Source organism: Talpa occidentalis, unplaced genomic scaffold (genome assembly GCF_014898055.3).
Source record: "Talpa occidentalis isolate TD23 unplaced genomic scaffold, MPIMG_talOcc4v2.1 talOcc4.7, whole genome shotgun sequence".
NCBI classification, from domain to species: Eukaryota; Metazoa; Chordata; class Mammalia; order Eulipotyphla; family Talpidae; genus Talpa; species Talpa occidentalis.
In genome coordinates this window covers 72,725,798-72,753,024 of record NW_023605083.1, presented here as the reverse complement: position 1 = coordinate 72,753,024, position 27,227 = coordinate 72,725,798, and positions in this window count along the sequence as shown.

Genomic DNA, 27,227 nt, shown 5'->3' with positions numbered 1-27,227 from the left:
AGCTCAACAGTTCCCCTCTGGTGGGTGATTTAATAATGTGCTCTGTGCTCCCATCCCTGATGCAAGTTCCCTGTTCCCCTACTGTTGATCCTGCTCTTATATCCCAAACTGCTCATTCTTGAATCTTTTCTCAGTATCATCTTCTGGAGGACCCATAGTAAATTACATATATGTTTACACTGAACTCTGAAATGTTGGCACAGACGCTCAGGTAATGGCCATGTCATCCAAGCTCCCTTATGCAAGAATATCTGACATAGTTCCCCATTGTCTTCACAAAAACCTGAGTTCATGGACTTTGCAATGATAACTTTCACCATTTTACTAGAGTTTGACTTCAGCATAAACCTATAGACTAGAAAATAATTCTGTAGGGAATGGGGATCAAATGGGAATTTCTTTTTCATTAAAGAATTGATAGGAAGGCCAGAACACTAAAAGAGCCATATTTGCACTTGCCACCCCTTACTTTGTCTTTGTCAGGCCTCCTATTACCAGCATCCCTAATGTTCTTGTCCTATTTGGGATTTGCATTACTTGTTTCAGGATCCACATCAAGCCTCATTGCTACTTGTGGTGGTTCTTGTTAACAGCTGCAGTTGCTCAGGACCCAACTGCTGGGCAAGATATTGACTGTAGTGTTTATTTTTTTTTAAATATTTGTTTTTTTATGAATACAAGAACTGGGGTATAGGCCAGAGGTGTGGGGGTTTAAAGGATTCACCAGAGACAGAGTGGGGAACAGAACAGGCAGATTGACTGAAATACACTGCTGAGCGGAGCAGTGGGCGAGACAGAAGGGATCTGCTGTGCCATGTGCACCATTTCGGTGTCTGCAGCCTCATGCTGCAGAGACAGTGGATAGCCTCACCCTGCTGTGCTTAACCCCTTGTGCTATGAGGGAGGCCCTTGACTGTAGCTTTTAATAAACTCTCTTGACTCCACTAATGACATGGTGGAATAAAGAGATTTGGATCATTTTCTCCCCTAAACACAACTAAAAAGAAAATAAAACTACAGTAGACACTTATTTACTAATGTATTCTACAGTTATGATTGCATAGAGAAAAAATGCATAACTCCTTCTAAGATAGCCCAATTTTATAACTAAGCTTATGATTGATTGATAGATAAAAGCAAAAATACTGAAAGAATTTTGTTTTTATTGGCATTAAAAATATAAAGTTAAAAATAAGAAAGTTTCTTAAATTGGAAAAGGTTATTTCAAAACCACTTAGAGTTTGCTAATGGAGTAGGTAGGGAAAAACAATTTCTCACACCAACTCATTAACTTTTACAACATCATCATAATATTTTATAATTTCCTGTTTCAATTCAGGAAATTATAAATTTATAAATTGAAAATTTCTTTTTAATACACTTATTAGAATCCATGGTTACATTTAGCACCATATTTTTTTTAGCAATCAGCAACAACCATTTGTATGGTAAGGTACATAGAGACTTAAAACCAAACAAATCTATACTTTGCTAAAAACAATCCATGAACCTACATGACAAAACATCCTAATACCAATACACACCCCACTATTGGTTCATATGCTAATAGTTCTGCAAATGCCAAGCCCACAGAACACAGCCCTCATGGTCTAGTAGGTGGCAAACATAATGTGAATATTAAATTGGAGAGATGATTTACATTTTAATAAGAAGGATTCATCATAAAGCGATATGAGTTTAGTAAACTGTAGTTCTACACTAGAATCAAATTAGCTCTAAGGCAGAGCTGGAGAAAGATGGAGGACTTTTGTGGACATTTTGCCTGCGGTTGGTTGCTTGCTGTAGGAACAATGAGTGAAGAAGTGCACGAGTTCTTGGACAGAGTGATGAAGCTGGTTGGGGTCAACCACCTGTTTTACTGGGCATGGTGAATAATAACCTGAGGAACTTTTGAGAGGGGGAGTGGTGTGTATAGATGCTCATACATGTGGGAGCAAGGTAGCTGGGAGTTCTGCAGCTACAGGTTCAGAGGCAGGGAATTTGAAAGCCAGCAATGTAGTCAAGAGAAGTTTCCTACCCTTCCTTTGGAAAGACCAGAAGGAAACAACAGCAGAGCCCAGGGCATGTTCAATCCTGCAGATTAGGGCAGGATTAAACTGGGTCTGGGGACCCATCCTTGCAAAAAGATCCAAATAAAAATTCCACGATTGCCTGGCAGTCTCTGGGCCCCTTATTTGGTGGGAGCATTGGTGACCATTACTGGCCAAACAGTAGCACACACCTTGTACCTAGTACCCCCTGTTTGTCAGTGAAAGGCAGCCTGTGTGGAGCTGCTCATGCACCATGTATCATACCTAGTGCTCTTTCCAGGTGACTTAAGGTTGGTGGGAAATGCCTTATGCCATAGAGGGGAGCAAGAAGGAGGGAAGGTGGAAATTTGGAATTCCTGAAGCATTGAAATACACTTCCTTTGGAGAGAGAGGAGATGAAGGAGTGAGGACCTATTATCTTAGAGATACCCTGACCTCTCATCAGGATTGAGACTGTTTGAGCCCCATTATCCCCTTTTCCCTTACCCACTGCCAGTGCAAAGAAAGAAGAAAAACCAATTGAACACATAGTGCCTTAACCAGAAACAAACAAAGGCCACATACATACCTAGGAAGCAAGGTTCATCTGAACACAAGGTGGAAAAGCACAAGGAGAAGAAGTATAGAAGTCCAGAAACATTTCTAAAGTACAAAGTAATATAAGACCTAAAAGATAAATATATTATAATAACAATTTTAGAAATACTAGATGAGGTACTGGAAGACTAGTCAAAGGGATAAAGGCAGTTATTCTATCTTAGCAAGAAGACCCAGAAACAACAAAAATGCTATTCAATAAAAAGATAGAAGATATTGATAGAACACAATAAGAGATGCTGAGTGAAATGAGGGTGAATAAGGAATGCATTTTAAATATGATTAAACTGCTAGAAGTGACAATTTCAGACATAAAAGACACAAGTATACAAACCACCAAAATGCGAGAAAGAGAAAGATTTAGGAAAAATGAAGAAACTGTAAGAAAGAGCAGATTCAAGAAGGAGAGAAAATTTAAGAGTAATGGGTATTCTGGAAGGTTAAAAGACAGAGAAGGGGCCAGAAGCCCTATTCAAAGATATAATATAGGCCCTCCCCTGGTGGCGCAGCAGTTGAGTGATGGGCTGAGAAGCTGCCCACAGCCTCTGCAGAGCCAGTTCGATCCCCAGCTGCCAGTGAGGGTCCCACATGGCGCAGCAGACCTCTCCTGCTGTGCCCGCTGCTCCCTTCATTAGTAAATTTTGTCAGTCTGCCTGTTCTGTTCCCCACTCTGGCTCTGGTGAATTTTCTCACCCTCCCACACTTCTGACTGTACCCAGTGCTTGTATAAATAAATAAATCTTTAAAAAAAAGATATAATATAAAAAAAGATGAAATGACAATTAATAGACTTCATTTATCAATAATTACCCTAAATATGAATGGTCTGAACTCACCAATTAAAAGACACAGATTGACAATTTGGATCAAGTATCAGCAATCAAGCATCATTCTTTGTTTATAAGAAACTCATTTAAAATCTAAAGACAAACACAAACTTTAAGTGAAAGTTTGGAACAAATAATTTCAAACCAACAACCAGAGAGAAAAGCATGTACATCTATTCTCATGTGATAAATTTTATTTTCAGACAAAAAAGGTAAACAGGGACAAAGATGGGCTCTACATAATGATCAAAGGAATAATTTATCAAAAGATATAGCTGTCATTTATATTTATGCACAAAACACAGGAGATCCTAATTATACAAAATCACTATTGAGAACTAAAGCAATGACATGAACAAAAACACATCAATTGTGGGGAGATAGTAACATACCACTTATAAAAGGGATGGATCACCCAGAAAGAGAGTTAACAAGGAAATAAAGACCTTCTATGAAGTATTGAACCAGGTGATTTAATGAACTTTCATCCCAAGAGAACTAAATACACATTCTTCTCATGTGCACATGAACTTTCTTATGTATACATAATATGCTAAGACAAAAAAAAGTCTCATAAATTATATGAACACAGAAATTGTGTCAAACATCTTCTCTGATCATAAAGATATAAAGCTAGAAATTTTGTGGCAGGAAGGAAAATTGACAAAAACATGTGAAGTGTAAACAAAATGTTTTTTGAGTAACTCCTGGGTAAATGAAGAAGTCATAGAAGAAGTGAAAAAAGTATTGCTAGACTAACAAGAATTAAGAAACATACTACCAGATCCTAAGGGATGCTCTAGAAGTGGTATAGCAAGGAAAGTACCTAACATTAGTGGCTCACATTAAAAAAAAAGAAGAAAATTTCAAATAAATAATTTAACTGTACAATTGAAGGAACTAGAAAAAAAACAAAAATCAATATATGGGAGAAAATAATATAAATTAGCAGAAATAAATGAAATAGAAAACAAAAGGATATTTCAAACAGTGAAACAAAGTACTGGTTTTTTGAAAAGACAAACAAAATTAACAAACACTTAGCTAGACTCACTAAGAAAATGAGAGAAAAAAGTCCAAATAAAATGAATCAGAAATTAAAGAGGCAAAATTACAACAGATACTGTAAAATAAGCAAAATCACAAGAACATGCTGTGACCTTATTTGTGAAAACAAACTGTACAACCTGGAAGAAATAGATACATTTTAGAGTCATACAACCTTCTAATGTTGAACTGTGATAAAATAGATAGCTTTAAAGAGACCAGTTACAAGCACAGAAATTGAAAGAGTATACAAAAGTCTCCCTAAGACCAAAAGCCCATGGCCATAAGACTTCTTCAGTGAATCCTACCAACCATTTAAAGAAAATTAATATCACTCAAATTCTTCCCAAAAAAATTGAACAATACTTTCCATAAGATCAACATTACTCTAAACTCAAAACCAAACAAAGACAACAAACAAAAAGTAGAACACGGAGACAAAAATCATCAACATCTCTTAGAATGCAAAATCCAGTAATATATTATGAGAATCACAGAGCATAAGCAAATAGGTTTCATTCTAGGGAAGCAAGGTTGGTTCAAGGTTGCACACATCAATTGATGTTGTTCACCAAATGCTGAAAAACATTCCATAGATGCTGAAAACATTCAATATATTTGAGTAAAAGCTCAATACAAGGGGACTAAACAGAACTTAACTCAACATAATACAAGCTACATGCAACAAACTCATAGCCTCTATCATACTCAATGATGAAACATTGAATGCATTTCCACTAAGATTAAGACAAGGATGTATACTTTTACAATTGTTCAACATAGTATTGGAATTACTAGCTGGAGCAATTAGGCAAGAAAAAGACATAAAAGGAGTCTAAGTTGGAAAAGAAGTGAGATTATCCTATTCATATATGACTTGATAATATACTGTGAAAATCCAGACTATTGAAAAACTACTAGAAATAATTAATGAATATGGTAAAGTAGCATAACACAAATCAATACACAAAAATCAGTTGCAATTCTATATACAAATAATGAATTAGAAGAAAGAGAAAGAGAAGTTTAAAAAAATACCTTTCACAGTCACACCAGAACAAATGAAATACCTCAGAATAACCTTAAAATAGGAGATGAAGAAACTATATACATCAAAAACTATGAGACACTGTTAAAGGGAAAAAAGAAGGAACAAAAAATGAAAGATATCCTATGTGCATAGGTTGAAGAATAACCATTGTTAAAATGGTCATATTACCTAAAGTAATTTACAGGTTCAATACAATACCTATCCGAAAAAAAAAAAAAAAAGGAATTTGTATATGAAATCGCAAAAGACCATGAAAAGCCAAAGCAATCCTGAAAGGGAATGAGAAAATGGAGCTGTCACACTCTCTGACTTCAAACTATAATACACAGCAACAGTAATCAAAATAGTATGTTATTGGGATAAAAACAGAAATACAGAGCAATGGAGTAGAATAGAGAGGTCAGAAATAAACTCAAAAATATGGGCAGTTAATCTTTAATAAAGGAGCCAAGATCATAAAATGGAGAGAGCAAAATCTATTTGACAAATAGTATTGGGAAACATGCATGTCTTCATACCAAAAAAAGAAAAAAGCCACTAGATCCTTATTTAATTCCTACATAAAAAATAATTAGAGTGAGTTAGAGGGCCTCCCTGGTGGCACAGGTGGTTGGGTGCAGTGCTGTGAAGCTGTCTATAGCCTCTGCAGGGCCGGTTTGATCCCCGCCGGCCTCGGAGTAACCCACATGGCGAACAGACCTCTCCTGTCTCGCCCACTGCTCCCCTCAGCATTGTATTTCATCAGTCTGCCTGTTCTGTTCTCCGTTCTGTCTCTGGTGAATCCTCTCACCCTCCCACGCATCTGGCCTGTACCCTAGTTCTTATATAAATAAAATAAATCTTCAAAAAAATTAGAGTGAGTTAGAGACATGCATATAAGAACTGAAACCATAAAGTATAAAGGAAATCATAGGTGATACACTACTGAACATCAGCACATATATGAATTTGGGAATACCAACAGCAAGGGAAAGAAAATCCAAAACAAAAAAGTGGGGCTATAACAATAACCTTTGTACATCCAAAGAAACCATCACAGAAGCAAAATAGTAACCTACAGAATGAAAGGAGATATTAGCTTATCACATATCTGACAAGGAATTAATTTTAAAATACATAACTTGATTATGTAACTCAACAACAAAAAAAACAACCCAATCCAAAAATGGGCAAAAGACACTTTTCCAGAGAAGATTTTCAGAGAGCCCACAGTCACCTAAAAAAAAAAAAAAGTTCAACATTACCCATTGTAAGGGAAATACAAATCAAAACCACTATGAGATATCACCTTACCTCAGTGAAAATGGTCTCTACCAAAAAGAATGGAAACGATAAGTATTGGTGAGGATGCTGAGAAAAAACAACTCTCTCTGTTGGGAAAGCAATCTAGTGCTGCCTGTATGGAGATTCCTTTAAAAAATGGAAATATCATATTTTCCAGCATTACCATTGCTGGGTATTTATTTACCCAAAATCTATGAAAACTCTAACACAAAAAGTTTTATGCTCTCTTTTTTTTTACAGGAGCATTATCCACAATAGAGAAGTCATGGAACAAATGGCAACTAGATAAAGAAATTGTGGAATAAATAATCAATGGAATACTATTCAGCTATAAAAAAAGATTAAATTGTGTCTTTTGGGACAAAATGTATAGATCTTGAGGTTATTATGCCAATTGAAATTAGTCAGAAAATGAAAGATATCAGTTTCATTTATCTGTAGAATATTCATAACCAAAGAACACCTATTGACAAAGCACAGCAAAAATAATCATTAGACTCTGTGAAACATACTGGTTACCAGAGGGACTGGAGGTGGAGGGTTGAGGATAGAGGAAAGAAGTAGATGGGTACAAAATTTCAGGTGGGGGGTGAGTGAAAAAGGTTATATATATATATATATATATATATAAAAGTGTGAAAATGTGCTCCCAAAGTTATATAGCTGTATAAATAAATGGAGGTTAATAAAAATTAATAAATATATAAAATCAATATATAAATGGAAGAAAAGATATAGCAATATATTGCTGCCATCTTTTTCAAAAACATTTTTATTTTATTTAAATATTTATGTATTTACTGGTGTAAGATGGTATCTCATTGTAGATTTGATTAGCATTTCTCTGATTACAAGTGAATTTGAACATTTTTTCATATGCCTGTTGGCCATTTGCATTTCCTCTTTGGAGAAGTTTCTTTTTAGCTCTTCTGCCCGTTTTTTGACTGGTACATATTAAAAAAACTAGCAACAACAAATGTTGGTGAGGATGTGGAGAAAAAGGAATTTTGCTGCACTGCTGGAGGGAGTGAAAAATGGTCCAAACAATATGGAAAGCTGCATGAAAATTCCTCAACTTACTAAAGATAGAGATTCCATATGACCCAGCAATTCCACTCCTAGGTATTTACCCAAAGGACACAAAAACATTAATTCCAAAGGGCACCTGCTCCTTTATGTGTAAAGAAGCACTATTTACAATAGCTAAGCTTTGGAAACAACCCAAATGCCAAAAATAGATGACTGGATCAAGAAGATGTGGTGCATATACACAATGGAATATTATTCAGCAATCAAAAAAGATAAACACATGCAATTTGCAGGAAAATGGATGAAGCTAGAAGGGATCATGCTCAGAGAAATAAGCCAGAAAGAAAAAGAAAAATACTGGATGGTCTCACTCATAGCAGGAATTTAGAAAACCTAAATAAGGACCAGAAAAAGACTAATTATAATAAAGAAAAAATAAAAATCAAGCAAGTATAAACCAGAGACATACTACGGGGAGGAGAGGAAGGATTAGAGTCAAAATAAGGGGGCTGAGAATTGTATGGGGAATATAACCAAAATGAAAGCACATGCATTGTGCAAAAATGAAAAATGATGTAAAAATTATATAATATAAAATATATTATTAAAAATAAATATTTATGTATTTATTTTTAAATTAAGTACCATTGCTTTACATCCCTGTTAATGCTTGGACAGTACAGGATTTCTCCCCTCAGGTGTGGTCACCATAGCTCTCCCACCACCAAAGATCCTATAGTCCTCCACCATAGTCTATCAGGCTCTTCCCACTCTGTTCTCATGCCTCCTCCCCCACTGATTGTCTTATATTTATGATTGATTTTTGGAGTTGGTTTTAAACCAACTGCCTCTTTGTCTTTGTCTGCCTCTTTGTTTGGTTTCTCTGTATTCCACATATAAGTGAAACAATATGGTATTTATCATTCTCCTGGATCATTACACTTTAGCATTATCTCTTCAGCTCCATCCATGTTACTACAAAATGCATGGGTTTATCTTCTTTGATCACCGAATAGTATTCCATTGTTTGTATATACCACATCTTCTTGATACACTCATCTGTTTTGGAGCATTTAAGTTGTTTCCCTATCTTAGCTATTATAAACAGTGCTGTAATAAAAATAGGGGTGCAGGTTTCCTGTTGAATTAGTGTTTTTTTTTTATTGGTAGGTAGATTCCTAGGAGTGGGATTGCTGGATTTGAGGACATCTATTTTTAGTCTTTTCAGGAATCTCCACATTGCTTTCCAGAGGGGCCAGATCAATCTACATTCTCATTAGCCATGTAAGAGGGTTCCTTTTCCTACACACCCTTCTCAAAAATTGTTTCTTATATATATATATATATATATATAAAAGACATATATATATATATGTCATTCTCACTGGTGTGAGCTGCTATCCCATTGTGGTTTTGATTTGTGTTTCCCTGGTTATAAATGATGATGAAAATTTTTTCATGTGCTAGCTGGCCATGTACATGTCTTATTTGGAGAAGTGCATATTTAGCTCTACTGTCTCCCCCCCCCTTTTGATTGGCTGTTATTTTGTTGCTGTTGTTGTTGAGTAGTGTGAGTTCTTTGCTTCAAAGTCAGTTCCTTGTCAGATATATGGTGTGTAAATATGTTCTCCCATTCAGTAGAGTGTCTCTTCATTTTGGTGTTTGTTATTTTCATTCTACAGATTCTTCTCAGTTTGATGTACTTCCAGTTCCTTATATTTTCCTTTATTTTTCTTGCTCCTTGGAATTTATCTGCAAGGGTATTTTTGAAGTTTATGTCATGGAATGTTTTGCCTACATTTTCTTTATATTTTATAGTATCAGGTCCTACGCCAAGTCTTTAATCCATTTTGAGTTGACTTTTGTGTATGGGGTAAGATAGCAGTCTATTTTTATTCTTTTGTATATGGCAGGGAGAAGATATGGAGGGAGGGAATTATAATTTTCTTCTTTTTTTTTAGGAGTAATTAAGAAAATTTTCTATTAAGAGCAACTGACCTGCTTTAAAAGAAAATCACAACCATGTGGGAATATAAAACACACTTAACTCAGTTTTCTTATGTTTTGTTTTTTTTTTTTTAAGAGAAAGATATCTGAAATGTCATGCTCAACTGATTTTAAAATTAAGAACAGGCAACATAAATATCTTTTTTTAAAAAATTGAATAAAGACTCAAAACCTACTACAATTCATATAATGGCTGATTAAGGGAAGCAGAAGAGAGAAATGGAAAGGGCAGAGAGGGGACATGCTGAAGGAAGGAATTTGTTATTTCCTTAGAGTATTAGTTTTATACTCATGTTTCTAAAAATCCTAAAGGAGAAAATGATGCGTATAAGTCAAACAAGTGTCTTCTTTTCCCACATGCCAATTATCTCCACTAATTTTGGTCATTCAGAGGAATTGCCCCAAATTTTATATGAGTTCATTATTAAAGTCTACTGTGGATTTTCTCCTACATGCACTCTTTTCTACTCTTCCAGAGGTAAAAAAGCCCCCTTCCTTTGATCATTTTCCCTAGTAAGGAACAAAGGTTTAGTTGGGAAAGGAAGAGATATAGTTGGACAGTTGGCTGTACCCAGCACAATATATTTGGTTTGATAGTTTCTCCAGCTGCAGGGACTTCCACAGAAAGTAAGAGCTCTACAAATAAAATACCAAATTGACCTTCCCTGTTCTATCAGCCCAGGGAAAAAGGCAACGGTACTTTGTAAGTTTCGGCTCTCTCTGTCATGGAAGCTCCTTGTCCCCCAAACTGGAGGGAAGCCCCATTAGTTAGGACACCCTTGCACTACAGATCAGAGCAAAAGAGAAAAAGCAGTGGTCTTGGTTTAGGTTTTCTTTAAGATTGAGCTGTAGACTTAGCAGGGTTAGGGCCAATGCTGAAGGTAGGCAGTTGCTGCTGATTCCTTTGGCATCCCTGCTACCAGTGCTGCAATATCTCAAACACAATTGCCAGAAACTTTGCTCAGAGGCTTTTGACAGTGGTGTCCACTCCCACTTATAATCTAAAAGCTAGGGGGTGAATTATAAAGTATATGTTTAATTTCAAGACTGTTATTGCCGCTATGTAGAGCAATGTTTTCATTTTAAATAGTCTACAGAGCAAACTAAACTAATAGCCACAAAAACAAATAAAGACATCATTGGTTTTGGGGTGAAATCCATCCACATGGTTTTATTTTAGTTCTAACTTAACTTTCACAGATGAGAAAGCTGTGATAAAAAGGGGCTGTGTGACTTAGCTATCATATCACCCGTTGGAATGAAGTTTCTCTTGGTGTGGATCCTATCATCGCTTGGTGTTTTCCACTTGCTCCACAGTCACTCCAAGATAGTTTGAGCAAGATGGAGAGAATGGAAATATTTTCTGTACTGGACTCTACTCAAGTATTCTGTGAATTACTCTTTTATCCTATTAGGTAACTACATTAGTTGAATTGGTTCCTGAACCTGTTTATGCCAGTTGCCCTTGTTATTATAACTCCTAATCTAATTACATATAACATAAATAGGCGGAAGTGAATGCAAAAATAATTTTTTCTATAAAATGAATGATTTTTTTAGATTTTTAAAAAATTTAACATTTATCATCTTTTACATTTTTAGACAATATTTGCTTTCCCCAACCCCTCAGATTGAGTCCACATAGAATTTCCTTCCCCAAGGCACCCATGCACCATCATTTTGAACATTCATAGTAGGATTATTAAGTTTAAGGGGGAAAAATTTTTAAATCTAGATGTCTTCTGTATTCTGATTATTTCTTTGGTTTTCAGTGGTGATATTGATTCCTTTAAAATGATTAAAACTGGAAATTATAGAATATGTATTATTGTTGTGACTTACATGTGAAAGGCAATGCAAAGCTCCAGTAGCTGTTGCCAACTCAAATAATAACTCTTGGTCCTCGATCAAATGTTGGTGAGTGTACACTTAAATGTTTTGAGTTAAAATTAATTATCCAGGGCCTTCCTGATGGCACAGGTGGTTGAACACAGCGCTGTGAAGCTGTCTGCAGGCTCTGCAGCTCAGGTTAGAACCCGGCTGGCTAGGGAGATGCCCACATGGCATGGCAGACCTCTCTTGTCTCGCCCACTGCTCCCATGGGCAGTGTATTTCAGTCAGTCTGCCTGTTCTACTGTTCTACTGCCTGTTCCCCTCTCTGTCTCTGGTGAATTCTCTCACCCTCTGGCCTGTACACATCTGGTCTGTACCCCGATTCTTGTATGAATAAATATATAAATCTTAAAAAAATTAATTATGCAAATCATGTATCACATTTTAGTGAGTCACCATGAAAAGTATCTTTCTGGTTGACCTACCTTTTATTTGTCATCTCACAAAATAAAGAGGCTTCTATTTTAAGTTAGGAAGGGAAAAGGACATGTTTACATTTCAGAGTATAAAAGGTTAAGGTCTCTTGCAACCCCTATATGATTAGGGCAAATATTTTTATTTCCAGAAATCTTATTTTCTTTTGCTTGATTCACTTTGGACATTTTAAGAACTGTCAACAGAAATTTTGTTCAATACATGAAGTGAATGTTCTCCTGTTCCTTTCAGAGGAGCAGTGAGAAGCAACCTTGAAGGAGAATGATGTCCTGAATAGAATTAACCCTGATATTCAGGCAAATAAGATCTCAGATACAAAGGACTACATCTTCCAGCATGACATGACACTGACTTCTTGAATGGGGGTTACTAAGAACTTAGGGTGGAGCTGAGCTACCAGGTAAACTTTTAAAACATGAAGACAGGTGGTCCTTACTCTCTGCCTTCTCAGCTTTGACTTGCACACTGGTTGAGATGGTAGAACAGACTGCATCTTACCACATACTGGCCAATTAATCTCCTTTCTTTCTCTCTTCAGGCTCTTCTAATTCGCTTTATAAATAAACATTAAAAAAATTATCTCTGTGTCTCTATGTTTGGACCTTGTCCCATGTTCTTAAGTGCATGGGGAAGGATTCACAAACTGGGGCACACGTTTTCATTTTTAGGGTTGCCAACTTTTATTCCATTTTCTCAAGACTAATTCAAATGCTCCTAACATTAAAATTTCTGCTAACTACCTGAAATCAGGGGAACCCACTTCCAGAACATCATTCCTGCTGTGGCAGCCCATGAAATTTTTCTTCATCTCATTTATTTCATGGTTTATTTTATCTTATTTAAAATTTATTGAATATAAATTTTATATATTTTTAATCTGACCATTGACTAAGAGTAGCAAAAGTAAGTTATTATTTCAAATAGTGATTTACTTATTGATAATTAATGATTTTTTTTTTAAGATTTATTTATTTATTTATACAAGCACTGGGTAAAGTCAGAAGCACAGTAGGGTGAGAGAATTCACCAGAGCCAGAGCGGGGAACAGAACAGGCAGACTGACGAAGTACACTGCTGAGGGGAGCAGTGGGCGGCAGGAGAGGTCTGCGCCATGTTGGACCCTTGCTGGAGGCCGGGGATCGAACTGGTGCTGTAGAGGCTGCGGGCAGCTTTGCAGCCCAGCAGTCACCCACTGCGTCACCAGGGTAGGCCCAATAATTAATGAATTAACCACTAATTAAATGTTACTTGAATACAGAGTTCAGAGGCAGTGACCTATAAATAGTCATTGCTTAGATTAAGTTTAAAGCCAGTGCCAGAACAGGGGACTGCATGGGTGCATTGGCGAAGGAAACTCTACAGGGATTACACCTGAGGGGGTGGGGGGAAGCAAATATTGTTTAAAAATGAAAAATGATGTAAAAAATTTAAAAAAAATTAAAAAAATACGAAAATACAAAAACAAACAAACAAAAAAAAACAAGTAAATAAATCCTATGCCAGAGTTCCCTCTTCAGTCCTTATGTGATCTCCATGTGACAAAAATATAATACCCCTAACTCTAACAAATCTAGACCCCTGTTGTACTTCAGCAAGATACCATACTTTAAAAAAAAGTCCATATTTCCTTCTCTATATTTTATGGTTTCTGGTCTTATGTCTAGTTCTTTAATCAATTTTGAGTTGGTTTTTGTGCATGGTGTATTAGTAGTCAAGCTTCATTCTTTTGCATGTAGCAACCCAGTTTTCCCAGCACCATTTATTGAACAAACTTTCTTTGCTCTAGTGCATATTCTTTGCTCCTTTGACAAATATTAGTTGACCATAAATCTGTGGGTTTATTTCCAGATTTTCTATTTGGTTCCACTGGTCCATGTGTCTGTTCTTGTTCCAATACCATGCAGTTTTGATGATTATGGCTTTGTAGTATAGTTTTAAGTCTGGGCGTGTGATGCCTCCACTCCCTTCTTTTTTTTTAGGAGAGCTTTGGCTATTCGGGGTTTTTGGTGGCTCCATATGCATTTCATCAATATTTGTTCTATTTCTTTGAAGAATGTCATTGAATTTTTTATTGGAATAGCATTGAATCTGTAATTGCTTTTGGTAGGATGGCCATTTCAATAATGGTAATTCTTCCAATCCATGAGCAGGGGATGTCTTTCCATTTCTTTGTGTCTTCTTCTATTTCTTTTAACAGTACTTTATAGTTTTCTTTGTATAGGTCCTTACCTCCTTTGTTAGGTTTATTCCCAAGTATTTGATTTTTTTTTGTTTCAATAATAAAAGGGATTTTTTTTTTATTTCTTCTTCAGATTTATTGTTTGTGTATAGGAAGGCTACTGATTTTTGTGTGCTGATTTTGTATCCTGCCATTTTACTAAACGGATTGATTCGTTGAATTAGTTTTTCTGTGGAGTTTTTGGGGTTCTCTATGTATACTATCATATCATCTGCGAAGAGTGATAGTTTAACTTCTTCCTTCTCTATTTGGATTCCTTGTATGTCTTTCTCTTGTCTTATTGCTCTGGCTAGGACTTCCAGTATTATATTGAAAAGCAGTGGTGAGAGTGGACATCCTCATCTTGTTCCAGATCTTAATGGAAATGCTTTCAGCTTTTCACCATTGAGAATGATATTGGCTGTTAGCTTGTCATATATGGCCTTTATGACATTGAGGTATGTTCCTTGTATCCTGACAATTTCAAGGGCCTTTATCATAAATGGGTCTTGTACTTTGTCGAAAGCTTTCTCAGCATCTATTGATATTATCATATGGTTTTTATATTTCTTTTTGTTGATGTGTTGGATTACATTGAGTGATTTTCGGATGTTGAACCATCCTTGTGTCTCTGGAATGAATCCTACTTGGTTGTGGTGAATTATCTTAAGGATACATTGTTGGATTCTGATAGCTAAAATTTTATTGAGGATTTTTGCACACATGTTCATTAGAGAGATTGACCTGTAGTTTTCTTTTTGTGTGTTGTCCTTGTTTGGTTTTGGCATTAGTGTAATGCTGGCTTCATAGAATGTGTTTGGTATTATTCCTTCCTTCTCAATTTTTTGAAAGAGTTTGTGAAGGATAGGCACTAATTTGTTTCTGAATGTTTGGTAGAACTCATTTGTAATTTCATCAGGTCCTGGGCTTTTGTTTTTGGGGAGGTTTTTGATTACCATTTCAATTTTGCTGCTTGTAATTGGTCTGTTTTGGTGTTCTATTTCTTCTTTATCTAGCTTTGAGTGATTGTAGAGTTGTAGGAATTTGTCCATCTCCTCTAGATTGTTGAACTTGTTTGCATATAAGTGTTCATAGTAGTTTCTGATTATTCTTTTGATATCTGCTCTGTCTGTTGTGATTTCTACTCTTTCATTTGTGATCCTATTTATTTGTGCTTTCTCCTGTTTTTCCTTTGTGAGCTTGGTTAGGGTTTTGTCTATTTTATTTATTTTTTCAAAGAAACAGCTTTTGCTTTCATTGATCTTTTGGATTATTTCTTTAGTTTCAATTTCATTTATTTCTGTTTTGATTTTTATTATTTCTTTTCTTCATCTGGTTTTGGGGTTTTTTGTTGTTCTTTTTCTAGTTCTTTGAGCTTTGAGATTATGTTGTTTCTTTGAGTTCTTTCTTGTTTCTTGATGTGAGTGTCTATTGATATATAGTTTCCTCTTATTACTGCTTTTGCTGCATCCCATACATCTAGGAAATTATAGGTGAAACACTACATGATATGCACATCAAAGACATATTTACAGACACATCACCCAAAGCAGTGATAGTGAAGGCAAAGATAAACAGCTTGGACTACATCAAATTAAAGAGCTTCTGCACAGCAAAAGAGACAATAATCAAAACAAAGAGAAACCCCACCGACTGGGAGAAACATTTTGCACACAACACTAATGATAAAGGACTGATCACAAAAATCTACAAAGAGCTGATGAGACTCAACAAAAACAAAGAAAATAATCCTGTCAAAAAATGGGCAGAAGACCTAAAAAGAAACTTCTCCAAAGAGGAATGCAAATGGCCAACAGGCATATGAAAAAAAGTTCAACATCACTTGTAATCAGGGAAATGCAAATCAAAACTACCATGAGATACCATCTCACAGCAGTGAGAATGGCACATATTAAAAAAAAAAACTAGTAACAACAAATGTTGGCGAGGTTGTGGAGAATAAAGAACTCTCCTACATTGCTGGTGGGAGTGCAAACTGGTCCATCCACTATGGAGAGATGTGTGGAGATTTCTCGACCTACTAAAGATAGAGCTTCCATATGATCCAGCAATTCCACTCCTAGGTATTTATCCAAAGGACACAGAAACATCAATTCCAAAGAGCACCTGCACCCCTATGTTTATAGCAGCACTATTTACAATAGCTAAGCTTTGGAAACAACCTAAATGCCCAAAAATAGATGACTGGATCAAGAAGATGTGGTACATATATAAAATGGAATATTACTCATCAATCAAAAAAGAGAAACACATGCAGTTTGCAGCAACATGGATGGAGCTAGAAGGGATCATGCTTAGAGAAATAAGTCACAAAGAAAAAGAAAAATAGTGGATGGTCTCACTCATAGCAGTAATTTAGAAAACCTAAGTAAGGGACCAGGAAAAAGACTAATTAATACAAAGTAAAAATTAAAATCAACAAGCAACTATAGACCAGAGACACAAGGGGTGGGGGAGGTAGGGCGAGGAAGGACTAGAGTCAAAATAAGGGGAGGTGCAACTGTATTGGGAATATAACCAAAGTGAAAATGCATACATTGTGCAAAAAATGAAAATGATGTAAGAATTATATAAAATAAAACATTTAAAAATAAAATATAAAAATGTCCAACATCCCACCAAATGTATTTGAGTTTTGCTGAAATTTCTCAAACTCAGGAGAATATAAACACTCACTGTCCTGGACCTCCCCTTGTGGCGGTGCAGTTGAGCACTGGGCTGCGAAGTTGCCCGCAGCCTCTGCAGCGCCGGTTTAATCCCCGGCCACTGGGGAGGGTCCTGCAGGGCATGACAGACCTCTCCTGCCGCAACCGCTGTTCCCCTCAGCAGTGTACTTAGTCAGTCTGCCTGTTCTACTCTCCTCTCTGGCTTTGGTGAATTCTCTCACCCTCCCATGCTTCTGACTGTACCCAGTGCTTGTATAAATAAATAAATAAATTTAAAAAAAAATCCCTCTCTGTCCTGTCTTTTCAAAACTCCATTCATGACTATGGAAAAACCACCTTCCTACCCACTTTCCCTTCTTGCCCCTCCCAATCATGTATCAGTGCTCAACCCAGACCTCTCTGGTACCCTCTACCATGTACTTTACTAACTCTGCTTAAGAAAATTTTGTTTTCTTCCCCTTTTCCTGTGAAATTTTTGACCTTTCCAATGTAAATCAAGCAAGTCATGATAGTTAACATTCAAGGAAACTTCCCCTCACTCACTAATCCACCCATTACTGTGATTTGCAAAATACAGTTCAGGAATAAATATTATTATTCTTAGGTACAGAAAAAAAACAATCAGGAGAGGCATGGTAATTAGGACTGATTTCTTTATCACTTACAAAAAGGGCACTGAATTCCTTAATTCTTGACAACGAAGTAAAATTTTCTACGTGTGTGACCTGAGAGCAAGTCATGTAAGCTCTTTGAATGTGTTTTTCTCAGCCATGTACATATATATACATGCTATTCTGTGGATTAGAATAGCAAATACAAGTCCACAGAATAGCAAATACAAGTCCCCCTAAAAATATTCCTATTTGGAATGAGGCATACCTCACTGAAAGTTATTTTCTGAAATATTCTCTGAGGTGGTGGACTCATAGAATTGCGTAAAGCTGCTCAAATTAGGGCCTCCCCTGATGGCGCAGGTGGTTGAGTGCAGCGCTGTGAAGCTGTCTCCAGCCTCTGCAGTGCTGGTTTAATCCCTGCCAGCCTGCGAGGGTCCCACATGGCGCAGCAGGCCTCTCCTGCCTCGCCTGTTGCTCCCCTCAGCAGTGTATTTCGTCAGTCTGCCTGTTCTGTTCCCCACTCTGTCTCTGGTGAATCCTCTCACGCTCCCACGAATCTGGCCTATACCCCAGTTCTTGTATAAATAAATAAATAAATCTTTAAAAAAAAAGCTGCTCAAATTAAAGGTAATTAGTTTGAGCTTAACTAGTTTTTAAATGTTAAAGGATATTTTTAATACAATTCTAATTACTATATAAAATTAAAATGAACACATGACTAAGGCTATTAATTAATGAGAGACACAGTAATATGGTCCAGCCAGTTTAAGACAAATGCAAAGAGTGGCACATAAGGAACTATCAGAATAATTAAATAGGAGACTGTTAGATTGGTGGCTCTAGTGCCCTGTAATCAATATAAGCAAACCAGAATTCAGGCCAAAGTAAACTCCTATAAGTGCATTAAAGACATAAAAACTTAAAGACAACCAATCAAACCATGACCCAGATTTTTCCAAAGAAGTCAACTGCTTAAGCTATAGCGAAATAATTCTCTTCACTCTTGCAGGTTGGATGCCTCTAGCCTATTTCAGTTGGAATCAATGTTTTTCAAACTGTTTCATAAATTTTAATGTACCTTGATTTATCTTTTATAGGTTATAGGTTATCTGGAATGTTCAAAGTAAATCTGCTTAATAGCTACAAAACTGTCTTCTTCAGCAATGGGAAATTGGGGAGATAAATCAATTCCACACCCAGCAGATATACTGCAAACATTTCTCATTACTTGCCAATTTAGTATATGCAAATTCACTACTTTCTAAAGTAGACATGTTAGAAAAGCTTCATTGCAGCATAAGTTTAAATGATGCTATGGGGCCTCCCCGGTGGCGCAGCGGTTGAGCGCTGGGTTGCAAAGCTGCCTGCAGCCTCTGCAGCGCCGGTTCGATCCCCGGCTGCTCCCCGGCCACAGGACCTCTCCTGCCGCCCGCTGCTCCCCTCAGCAGTGTACTTTGGTCCTTCTGCCTGCTCTGCTCCCCGCTCTGGCTCTGGTGAATTCTCTCACCCTCCCGCGCTTCTGACTGTACCCAGTGCTTGTATAAATAAATAAATAAATCTTAAAAAGAAAAAGAAATTAATTAATTAAAGAAAAATATCTCATGTTTAAAAAAAATAAATAAATGATGCTATGAATTAAAGGCTAAAAATCAACAGAACCTTAAAGACACCTTAAAGAAGGTATCTTTAAGCAGAAATGCACATTAAATAAGATTAAAAATTGATTGACTCATGAAAATGTTATGACTAGAGATTTATAGGACCCTTACCCATTTTTTTCCCTTAAATACAATAGCTCTGCATTTACTAATTTCTGTTTACAATGACCCTGTAGAACAAAAACTATCAAACAATAATGATACCTGACTGTATCTTAGGACAAGAATCATTGACATTAGTATCAATTATCTACAGCTTAATAGTATTGTGAAATAACTCAAAGACAATTAAAACATGAATAACTCAGAAAGTTTTGCTAAAAAGGGCCCCCAGTAACATTTTTTGCCCATTTCAAAATATTTCACTATTTTTTCCTGGTGGAGGAAAAATCAGTTGCTTCAATCATTTCAACTAAGCAAAATAAACAGTGGTTGTCAGCCTAAGAACTAAGATCTTTTAAAATTCCCACATGCTTACTAAGTTCCAATCCTCTAGCATTTGAAAATAATGTGACCTCACTCATTGTAGTTCTATTTGTAAATATCAGTCATATAATGATTTCTTTGAGAAATTATGGGGAAAATGGAGCCAATGCAAGTAAAAAGATATTAGGAGAGGGAAGGTAGGAGGTAGAAGATGGACACATATGTTAAGTGATTCTACTTAACTTCTTAAATTCAACTTTCAACTTTTTTAGAAAGTAGATAAGAAAATAATTATTTGCAGAAAATGAAACAAACCACTAAGTGAAGTAATGCTTAATAGGATACTTAAGCATCCTTTCTGTTTTATCAAGTATTTGGAAACCACTTTACTTACCTTAACACTCTAAGTTGGGGGTGAAGGCTGGAAAGTTGATTTATAATTTCAACACATTATCTCAAGTCTTTACAAAACTGTACTTATTTGTTGATTTAGTTGTCTACAGTCATCACTTTGTTTTTTCTTCTAGAGTAAGCAAAGGAAAGGAACATTGTTGGGCTTGGCTCTGAGAAGAAAAACAAACTGGGAGGCTAAAGAATCCAAGATGTTTTTAAAGAAGCTGAAGCTGATCCCTAATACTCTTGGGTGGTTAGTTGTTTATTTTTGTCTGTTTGTTTTTGTTTCTTTTCTTGTTTCTCTTTTCCTACTTAATAACTATCTTGGTAATTTCAAGAAACCAAAATAAAGAATCAATTTACTTAATTGCCAGTTCCTTGGACTTTTGTGACAGGTGTTCAACAGTTGAAATGATTAAAGTAGTTACAGTACAAATTTCTCAGTCTCTCAGTTCTCATTATTTAGCTATCGAAGGGTATACTCAGCAAGACTGTCCTACATGAATCTCTATGACTCAGATATTAAGTCAACCTATAGTTTTAGACAGTACTGTTTCTCCTCCACTGGCTCCTTTCTCTTCTCCTTCCCCTGTTTCTTTTCTAGTTTAGGTTTGGGGAATTTAACAATGTCTAGTGTATGGAAACTGAGTTTTGCTCTAATGAGAGAGTCTGTTGACATAAATCTGGGACTCATTTTCAACCTCTAGCTTAGAACTTGTGCTTGTAGGGTAAATGTATAAGCACTTTATACAACTCTGTTTTGGGTTCAAGGTGCAATGATGGCCAGGCCAACTTGTATGCATTCTGGTTGACTGGAACAAGCTCAACTGTCAATTGGAATATTTTTGTACTTTTATGTCCCTTAATAAATTAGGTTTAGAAAAAAACAAAGGCCCATTTGATAGCAAAGAATATGAGAGCCTTCCTCTTCCGCTGATAACCTTACAAGAGATGAGCAGGAAGAGGTGAATCAGGGCCCTCCCCTGTGGCACAAGGGGTTAAGACTTCAATCTATGAAGCTGCCCGCTGCCCTGGCCAGGTTGCTGACACACAGGGTGCAGCAGACCTCTCCTGACTTGCCTGCTGCTCCCCTCAGCAGTGTATTTCAGTTATGGCTGTTCTGTTCCCCACTCTGTCCCTGGTGAATCCTTTCACCCCCTACACCTCTGGCCTGTACCCCAGTTCTTGTATGCATAAATAAATAAATATTCTTTTTAAAGAGGAGGATCATTGCTTATTAGAAACTTTGAACCCATAAGCAGAGAATCCTTTTGAAAAGTCCAATACCCCTCCTGGAGAGAGTTCAGAGAAGCGGCAGGCTTCCCTGCTTCCCCAGGAGAAGACTAAAATGTCTTCTTTTTCTCATGCCAGTTTAAAGCATCCAATTTGGCCAAAGGTGTTGCCCTGGAGTAGTAAAGTTTCCTCTTTGCTAATTCCCAAAGGGTAGATTGAATGAACAAGGGCAGCCTGCCAAATACTATTGGTCACACATCTCCTCTCTCCTTCCCCCTGTCACACACACATACACCCAGAATGTTACACTGGAGACCTTCTGAACTGGAGAAGTTCTGTTCCCCCATACTGGTGAGATCCTAAAGGATCATTAATTTGTTTGCCTCTGTTTTTGTCTTCCTTTGGCACATAGTACATGTTACACGCTAATAATGTCATAGGAGCAAGGAATGGTTTTAAGAAAGGTTAATGAAGAGGCTTGTCCTCTATATCAGGAGCTTCTAGGCACCTTGGAATTAGATGAAGTTGTCTCAATAGCAGACCCTTACTGAGATCCCAAAATATGAAAATTTAAAAGTAAGAACACTTTGAGAGACTGTTATTATTAATGTTGAGGTAGGGAATACCTAAGCAAAAGTGTTTGGGCAAGGTATCGTAGTTTTAGCAAAATGTCAATGATGATCTGCTTCAATTTCTTGAAAGGCTTATCCAAACCAACAGCATTTACAGAGATGGGAATCAAGATACTCAAGAAAAACACAGGCAATAAAACCTTTTACCCTACTAACTTCCATACCTGGGGATTTGGGTTGGTTCTCAGTACTGAACTTGAAAGATGCCTTTTCTGTGTCCTAGAAAATGCTCAGGATTGGCTACTTTTTGCTTTTGAATGATGGTACTCAGGATCCAAGAAGGTTTAATTACTCCCAGACTATTTTCATGGAAATACTGGCCAGAGAGCTCAGAAGATCCAACTAAACAAGGCACCCTCTTACAATATGTAAATAATTTACTACTTGCTGGCCTAAACAATGGCTCTTGTCTGGAATATGCCATAATGGTTTTAAACCTGTTAGGAGAATATGGCTATAAGATGTCACCTCAGAAGGCTATCCAATAAAAGTTGGAGTATGTGGGATTTGTTATTAAGAAAGGCAAGCAAAGGGATCATGCTCAGCGAAATAAGCCAAAAAGAAAAAGAAAAATACCGGATGGTCTCACTCATAGCAGGAATCTAGAAAACTTAAATAAGGGACCAGGAAAATGAATATAAGAAAGTGAAAATCAAAATCAACAAAAAACTATGAACCAGAGACACTTTTTGGGGGGTGGGGGGCGGGAGGGAAGGATTGGGGTCAGAATGGGGCGTTTGCAATTGTATGGGGGAATATAAAAATAAAATTTAATATTAAAAAAAAAAAAAAAGAATAATATACTTAGGTATAAATTTAACCATGGAATTAAAAATGTTATGTACCAAAATGTACAATATAATTGCTGAAAGAAATTTAAAAAGACATAAATAAATGGAAAGATACTGTGTCTATGGAAAAAAAAAATATGTTTTAGGTTTAAAGCAAAAAAAAAAAAATAAAATAAAATAAAATAATGCCTTTAATATATTATGAACAGGGAACATTTTCTTAGCGTATCTCTTATTGTTCCATTTCTTTTTCTTGTTCAATAAATATGAGGCAAAAAAAAAAAAAAAAAAAAAAAGAAAGGCAAGCAAAGCCTCATGACTGATAGAAAAACAGGTAAATTCAGATCTTAAAGTCCCCTGCAATCAAAGGCAATTATGCAAATTTGGGGAAATTGCTGGGTCCCCAACTTCAGGCTAATAATAAAGCCTGATGTTTTTGTACCAGAAATAACCCCAAGATTGACTCGTATCTTAAAGATACTGGTGTTCAATATTGGGAAAAATACCCCTTTGAAGACTGGCAAATGGATTTACCCAAATGCTCAAAACTACTGGAAATTATAACTATGTTTTATTCTTTGTGGATACCTTCTTGGATTGGGTGGATACATTCCTCACCAGGGCAGAAAAAGCTTCAGAGGTTGGCAAACAACTGCTGAAGGAAATAATTTCTCACTTTGCATTTTCCAACTCTATTCAGAGTGATAACAATCTGCATTTGTTTCAGAAGTCACTCAGAAATTAAATGATGTCTTGTAGATTACTTGGAAGCTACATGGAGATCACAATTGGCATGTAAAACTGAGAAAATGAGTAATACAACTGCAAAAGACCTTGGTGAAATCCATTTTCTTTGGATAAGAGTGAATCCTAGAAGTGGACTATGTTTAAGCCCCTTTGAAATTGACTTTGTTAGAGCACTCTAAGCTTCAGTTTTAAACACTGTACCAGACATGGAACAGGAAAGTCAGATCAAACAGTATGTAAAACATATCCAGGAAGTTTTAGCTGCAACTCATAATTTTGCACTGTCTAGGAATATACCTCAAGGTGAACTGTTACATCCTTTCAGATCTGGTGGTGATTGATCATGTCTTACTCAAGAACTGGCAGAGTGGAGATACCCAGGCCCAACTCCCAGAAAAAAATGGTCTTTTCTTTATGTTTTGCTAATCACTCATACTTCTTTAAGTCTTGTAGGCATAAAACCCTGGATGAATCACTCCAAAGTAAAGAAAGCCTGGAAGGTAGTGACTTAGACACCAAAACCCATTGATCTTGTGAATGCGCTAAAGACCTAGGATTTTTCTTTTTAAAAAGACAAAAAATTATTGGAATAGCATTGAATCTGTATATTCCTTTTGGTAGGATGGCCATTTTAATAATGCTTATTCTTCCAATCCATGAGCAGGGGATATCTTTCCATTTCTTTGTGTCTTCTTCTATTTCTTTTAACAGTGTTTTATAGTTTTCTTTGTATAGGTCCTTTACCTCCTTTGTTAGATTTATTCCCAAGTATTTGATTTTTTTTTTGTTTCGATAATAAAAGGGATAACTTTTTTGATTTCTTCTTTAGATTTATTGTTTGTGGATAGGAAGGCTACTGATTTTTGTGTGTTGATTTTGTATCCTGCCACTTTACTGAACTTATTGATGAGTTGAATTAGTTTTTCTGTGGAGTTTTTGGGGTTCCCTATGTAGATTATCATATCATCTGCAAATAGTGATAGTTTGACTTCTTTTCCTATTTGGATTCCTTGTATGTCTTTCTCTTGTCTTATTGCTCTGGCTAGGACTTCCAGTATTATATTGAAAAGCAGTGGTGAGAGTGGACATCCTTGTCTTGTTCCAGATCTTAATGGAATTGCTTTCAGCTTTTCACCATTGAGAATGATACCTGCTGTTGGCTTGTCATATATGGCCTTTATGATGTTGAGGTATGTTCCTTGTATCCCGAGAATTTCAAGGGCTTTTATCATGAATGGGTGTTGCACTTTGTTGAAAGCTTTCTTGGCATCATTCTTCAAAGAAATAGAACAATTATTGATGAAATTCATATGGAATCACCAAAAACCCAGAATAGCCAAAGCTCTCCTGAAAAAAAAGAAGGGAATGGAGGCATCACATGCCCAGACTTCAAACTGTACTACAAAGCCATAATCCTCAAAACTGCATGGTATTGGAACAAGAACAGACACATAGACCAATGGAATTGAATAGAAAATCCAGAAATAAACCCACAGATTTATGGTCAACTAATCTTTGACAAAGGAGCAAAGACTATGCATTGGAGCAAAGAAAGTTTGTCCAATAAATGGTGCTGGGAAAACTGGGTCACTACATGCAAAAGAATGAAGCTTGACTACTACCTAACACCATGCACAAAAACCAACTCAGGGCCTCCCCGGTGGTGCAGCGGTTGAGCGCTGGGTTGCGAAGCTGCCCGCGGCCTCTGCCGTGCCAGTTCGATCCCCGGCTGCTCCCCGGCCCCCGGAGGAGGGTCCCAAATGGCGCGCAGACCTCTCCTGCTGCCCCTGCTCCCCTCAGCAGTGTACTTCGGTCCTTCTGCCTGCTCTGCTCCCCGCTCTGGCTCTGGTGAATTCTCTCACCCTCCCGCGCTTCTGACTGTACCCAGTGCATGTATAAACATAAATAAATAAATAAATAAACAAACAAACAAACAAATAAATAAATAAAACATGCCTCTATTAAAAAAAAAAAAAAACAACTCAAAATGGATTAAAGAACTAGACATAAGACCTGAAACCATAATATACATAGAAGGAAATATAGGGGAAACACTACATGATATGCACATCAAAGACATCTTTACAGATATATCACCCAAAGCAGTGATAGTGAAGGCAAAGATAAACAGCTGGGACTACATCAAATTAAAGAGCTTCTGCACAGCAAAAGAGACAATAACAAAAACAAAGAGAAACTTTCCTGACTGGGAGAACATTTTCGCACACAACACTAATTATTAAGGACTGATCACAAAAATATGCAAAGAGCTGATGAGACTCAACAACAACAAAGAAAATAATCCAGTCAAAAAATGGGCAGAAGAGCTAAAAAGAAACTTCTCTGAAGAGGAAATGTAAATGGCCAACAGGCATATGAAAAAATGTTCAACATCACTTGTAATCAGGGAAATGCAAATCAAAACTACCATGAGATACCATCTTACACCAGTGAGAATGGCACATATTAAAAAAATTAGCAACAACAAATGTTGGTGAGGTTGTGGAGAAAAAGAACTCTCCTGCATTGCTGGTGGGAGTGCAAACTGGTCCATCCACTATGGAGAGATGTGTGGAGATTTCTCGACCTACTAAAGATAGAGCTTCCATATGATCCAGCATTTCCACTCTAGGCATTTACCCAAAGGACACAGAAACATCAATTCCAAAGAGCACCTGCACCCCTATGTTTATAGCAGCACTATTTACAATAGCTAAGCTTTGGAAACAACCCAAATGCCCAAAAATAGATGACTGGATCAAGAAGATGTGGTACATATACACCATGGAATATTACTCAGCATTCAAAAAAGATAATCACAATCAGTTTGCAGCAACATGGATGGTTCTAGAAGGGATCATGCTCAGCGAAATAAGCCAGAAAGAAAAAGAAAAATACCAGATGGTCTCACTCATAGCAGGAATCTAGAAAACTTAAATAAGAGACCAGGAAAAAGAATAACTATAAGATAGTAAAAATCAAAATCAACAAACAACTATGAACCAGAGACACTCTATGGGAGGTGGGGGGCAGGGAAAGGAGGGATTGGGGTCAAAATAAGGGGGGTTGCAACTGTATGGGGGATATAAAAATAAAATTTAAATTTAAAAAATAAATAAAATGGAATTTAAAAGGGGAAAAAATGACAAAAATTTAACCATATATTTCTTTTAGTTTCTGTTGCAGCATAACCCAGGACTAACTGCCTTATGAGCACTGGAAACCCTGAGGTGATGAATAAGACGATGAATCTTCCTTGGTAGTTGCTCTATATTTTTTTCTCCTCCCAAAGTCTAAGGTAGTAGGATGGCATCTGAAACCACATGACCTCAGCTGACACCATTTCTTACATTGGGAATTTGATTTTGACTTTATGGGTAAAAAGCATGGTTTTAATTTTTGACTTACATATTTTTATTTTTGTGAATATTTTCTTATATATGAATCTATGCTTGATTTTCTCCCGTTTCGTTTCTTTGCAGACTGCTTTTGCAGGTATATGTGTGGTTCAGGAGATCAATCAGCCTGACTCCTTCAATGTGAATAAAAGTGCCTACCAGTCAAGTGGTTAAAAGAATCTAGCCTCTGAAATCTAAGGTTTGTCCTC